The following is a 5,490-nucleotide window of genomic DNA, read 5'->3' as shown; positions in this document are numbered from 1 at the left end:
GCTGAGATTTCAATGTGGGAGTGATTCTCAACACAAATTGGAGATATAGCGTAAGTTCACAGAGAGGTGTCGCATCAATTCAGAGAGAGGACCAGTTTCAATGGGCACTTAAGAAATGTTAGCTGAATTAATTAAGGAGTTTTTAATTCAAAAAAATTTTTTTTTAATTTTGTCTGCGTTTGTATCCTAAGCAATCGGAACAGTGCCTGGCACATAGTGAGTGTTCAGTAAGTATTAGTCGTTGAGAAATTTTAAGTTTGAAATAGTGAATCGGGTCATGTTTAGGTGGGGACAACGCGCCAGCCGACGATGTGTTTGGGCGGAGAGGTCGGTGGAAGGGAAGCCACTTTTCCCTGTTCGGGGACTCCACAGTCCTGGAGCACCTTTAGGATACAGGTGTTAGGGTCAGCACCCCAGGCCCGCAGGGCGGAGCGGCGGAGAGGAAGGGGCAGCAGATGCGCAGTAGGACGCCTGGGTCCTGGGCCCCAGCAACCGCCACCACGTGCAAAGAGTCCGCAAGCAATAAATGCAACAAATAAGTAAATTCTACGGCATGGTACAAGGTGATAAATGCTACATAAAAAAATTTTAAATCGTGGTATGCCTAATGCGATTTCATTTAAGAAAATCTATACATTTTCAGAAACCGGACTCATGGAAAAACAAGATATTCCCTTATCTTTATACATATCCAGCTACAGAATTTTGTAACCACTGCTTAATAACTGATGGTGATATGAAGCCAAATTGCACGGCTTTTAGCTCTAAGTTCTCAGCAACAGAAATTCTCCCTTATTTTAATGTCACAACTAACAACATATGTATGTGTTTATCCGCATCGGCCTCTATGTACTTCTGTGTTATTTACCGTGGTGAGATGAGATGTTGTTTTCTTAGCTTGACACATACCACAGCCAGAATTCCATGACCAGTTTACACATTTTACAGCTAAATGTTTAGGCCTTGAGAACCAGGCCTTCTTCTTTTGAAATCAAATACTTGGCTTCCCACACGGCTTCCTCCCTGAGGGCCGAGAAGTCTGGCCCCTGAGGTTGGCTCCAGAGCTCTGGTCCTGAGCGACACACAAGCCCTGAGGTGGAGCCAAGGCCGGGGCAGAAGGAACTGTTTCTTCCCTGAGCTTAGTTTGTGGCCAAACTGAGAGAATTTGTTTTCATACCAGCCCAACACTTCGATGGGCATGAGAACGGAGGCTGGTGTTCGTGACTGAGTCTCAAGATGGCCCCTGATCTGGTTTCTTTTAGTTTATTAGTAACTCGTCCTTGCCTTGTAAGTCCTTAGAATTTTAGGATTCTGGTGCTCAGTGGTAGCTCACAACCAAAATTTGGGCTTTGGTGTTATTGCTCCTCTTTTTGGGAAAAATAGAATAAGCTGAGGTGCTTTCTCGCTTCATCTCTACTCCATACAGCCCTTCCCACCTTCCACATTGGAGTCCGAAGTTCGCTGTAGGTTTTTTTCCTCTCCTCTATGTATTCAGATCTAGGAAGCACATTAATCAGAAATCTGGACACTAAAGCTCTTTTCTCTGAGCCACAGGGGAATAAACGGGAGGATCTGAGCATCACTCTGATAGTATTCTGTTTCCCTCACCAATGTAATTCCATTATTGCGTGAAAGAAGAGAATCATCGCAATACAGATCCTTGGGAACGGTGTGAGTGACGTGCATTAAGGGGCCTGGTTTGCATCTCACTTACCTTTGGCTTGTACGCATGACAAGGAAGTAACCTGTGAAGATGCTGAGGGGAGAGACCCCAGCCAATAGTTCCACATGCTACTTCCACGTTAGGATTACTATTAGGCTTGGGGCCAATGTTCCATTTTCTAACTACTGAGATTCTTCAATTTGCGGGAGAAAATGAAAATAAATAAAAACAATGGTGTGGTTTTAATTTCTCCTCTGAGAAAAATGATGCCAGCCAAACCTGTACCTTAAACCCCGGCTGACCTACCAAGACACCATGAGAGCGATTGTCCAGTGGGCACGTAGTGGGGGCTTTAGCTCAATGAGCTCCATTTTCTGGGCTATGAAGTTCTGGTTGCATCCCAGTTATACTTGGCTTCTGCCATTAGCTCGGCCTCACAGCATCAGCCCAACTTCCGCTGCGTGGATTTTGTATTTTTAACTTTGTTTCCCCGACTCTGACTCTCAGATGGCTTAAGAACTCTAGATCTGGCCTTTTCCCCTCCTGATTGCTTCAGGCAGACTCAGCCTAGGGCCCGAGGACCAGTCATCTACCTGGACTCTGGGCGGGCCACCTCAGTTGTCTGAATATTTGGATTTAAAACAGTAACAGCTATGCTGATGTCACCCTGAGGGGACTCAGAATGTGCTGAGAAGTCCCGCTCCTCATCGGCAGCCTGAGGCCACAGCCTCGAACCTTCTCTGAAGTTTGAAGACCCTCCCGCCTGTAGGTTGGAAGGGTCACAATTTGCTTAAGAGTGAGACCGAAATTTTCACACCCTCTGTGGTAGACCGAGCAGTGGCCCTCCAAAAGTGTCCACATCCGAATGTCCAGAACCTCCGACCGTTATGTTGTCGCAGGCAAGGTGGAATTAATCAGGTGGCCTTAAAACAGGAAATCGTTCTGGCTTATCGAGGTGAGCCTGATGCAGTTATGAGGGTCCTTTAAAGTCAAGAGGGAGAGGGAGAGGAGGTCAGAATCAGAGCGAGATCTGAAGATGATTTGCTACTGGCTTCAGAGATGGAGGCGGAAGCCATGAGCCAAGAAATGTGGGGACCCTCTGTGTAGGAGACCTCTGGAAGCTGGAAAAGGCGAAGGAAGAGTCTCCCCTAAAGTCTTCAGAAGGAGCACGGCCCTGCTGACGCCTTGACTTTAGCCGAGTAAGACCCAGTGCTGACTTCTGGCCTTCTGTAAGATAATAAATCTGTGTTGTTTTAAGTCACTAGTTTGTGGTAAATTGTTACAGCAGCCGTAGGGAATAAATACACCCCTCAACAACAAAAATGCCCCTTTTTATTCCATGGTAAATTTTTATAACCTAAAAAACAAACAAACAAAAAATCCATTCTTGAATAAATTGCTACTTAACATGCCTGGACTACTAAATATTAATACGGCTTTGTGCGCGTCCTTGATTAGATTCTTAAATCAAACACATATAAATATGAAAGTGCTTGCTCAAAGTTTATGGCCATTTCAGAGATATCTGAGACAAATTTGCTGATAAAACGTACAATCTCTCCAGAAGTATATAGAGTGCCATTTCCGTGAGCCCTTGCCAATACTGAATTTCTATTTTAAAATCTTTGCCAATTGTCAGACGAGAAATTGTTTTTCACATATACAATAAATATTCATGGAGTAGTCCCTTTGCGCCAAGCACTACACTGAGCAATGTGTAACTTTAATTGGAAAACGTTGCTTGTTGAGATTAAACGTCTTTTCATATGCTCAATATCCCATATGCACATATATTTCCTATTCGTAAAGCTCGCTCTGGCTGTAATGAGACAAACAGACCATGGGAAGGGAATGGGGGCCAGAACTGAGATCAAGAGATTTTTCCAGAGGCTGTGGCAACAGTGTTGGTGGCAGCCCATGGTGGCTGCGCCTGGCGTGCGCCATGGAGATGATGGGACGAGATTTGGGATGGTCTCTGAAGGTGGAGCTAAGGGGACTCGTGTCGGGGGCTGTGGGGAAAAAAGAGGACTTACTAGCGTTGATGTGTGAGATGAAGGAAACCATGTGAAAATACCTCTGACACGTGTCTGGCAAGTGATCATTATTCTGTATCTTTCGTTTTCCTTGGCTTTTGATCACTTTTGGATCAACGACGCAGTGTAGTTATGGGTGCTGACACTGCCCACAACCAAAGGTCACCAACAGCACATCTGTAGTGGGACACATTTGCCTGGATGACTTGTCGCCACAAAAAGGACCACGTCGGGGAGCAACTCAGGGTTTAAGCTCGCGTTGGGTGGTTTCGTGGCGTGTTTAAAGGAGCAGAGCTCTCTTCCAGATTGGATACTGTCCGGAAGTAAAATTAAGTCTATGCTCAGATAACAATAGTTTTTCTCAAGAAGGTGAAGAGACGGAGTAGAACGACAGATATACTTGACGAAAAGGCAGCGGTCGCTCACGTTAGCTGGAGGGAGCTCTGATGGCTTCCGTGGTTGTCCCCAGAGCCTTGTTTTCGTCTGTTCTCAGACATAATCTCAGAGGCGTCTCACTTTGATCTCACTCTAGTGTGATCCCAGAGTGACCCCATCTGCGGTTGCTGTGCGGTGAAATTCTTTCTCTTCCGTGGAACATCATGGTCCGGCCGTTAGCGCCAGCCGATGGCTTTTTTCTAATTCTCACTTGTGTTTTAACTTTGTTAATTTGCTAATTCTAATTCTCACTTTTGATCAGGAGCAGGTAAAGTTAGGCCACGGGACATTTATCCATGATACTGAGGTTCTCACTATGATGTGATACGAGCAGGCCGTCCAGAGAACGTCATTTGCACCCGGACGAGTTAGTACCTCTCGCTCGTCCTGTTGCAGGGCGCGTGCGGAGTGACCCGACATGCCAGGGCCCAGGACCCGCTGGAGCTTCATCCGCAACGCCCCACTTCCACCTGGTGATGGAGTGTGCAGTGCTTTCTCAACCTGATGGCTCAATGTGTCAGACAGCACCTCGTACATGATAGGCAGCTCAGGGCGCATGGTGACTTGGTGGCCCGTGATCCGCTGTTGTCTCTGCAAAGGTCCAGCAGAAGTTGAAACGCTGTTTCTCCAGAGGAGAGTAGCCATCTACAGGGAACCTGCGGCTTTGCTCCGAAGTCTTCAGAGCCCGCACTGCACTTACCTGTAGAGGCCATCGGCCGTGCCACACAGAATCTCTGTTTGCCCCCCGACATTCGAAGCACCACCTGTGCTGATGGCTGCTGTGCCTCAGTGAGCAGCCTGCGTGGCAGTCTGGACAAACGGCAGTGCCTCCTCTTGTTCTGGACCCCACTCAGACCTGCAAGGTTTTGGATCACCAGGTAAATGGGTTGGAATAACCTGCTCGAACGAGGCACATGTCGCCTCCAAAACCCACGGAGGCCCCTAGGGGCTGTTTCTTTTCTCAGTGGTAGGCGCGGCCAGATGTGCCCACTTGCCCTTCACCTTGGAAGGGATATGCTGACATGCCTCAGGCCCCTGGACTCCTCGATTTTTTGCTGAGGTAGAAAGCCCCTGGATGTTGGTGGGATTTGCTGCCTACGTTCTGGCATGCAAGCATCTTCTCAGTGGGTAGAGTCGCCACTACTTCCTCTCACCAGATCCAGTCAACATAACAGCGTCAACGCCATGGGCCAGAGCGACGTTCTGCGAAATGGGAAAGACACTCCAAGTCTTGTAGACTAGGGCCGGACAGTCTCTATGCCCCTGAAACAGGGAGTGAAGAAAAGTGACCGGCCTCAGCTGATGCTCGGTGGTCTTCAGTAATAGGTGAAGAGAAGACCATTTGCTGGACTAATAGCA

The sequence above is a fragment of the Pteropus medius genome, unplaced genomic scaffold (assembly GCF_902729225.1).
Source record: "Pteropus medius unplaced genomic scaffold, Ma_sr-lr_union100, whole genome shotgun sequence".
Classification (NCBI taxonomy): Eukaryota; Metazoa; Chordata; class Mammalia; order Chiroptera; family Pteropodidae; genus Pteropus; species Pteropus medius.
This window is presented reverse-complemented; position numbering follows the sequence as displayed.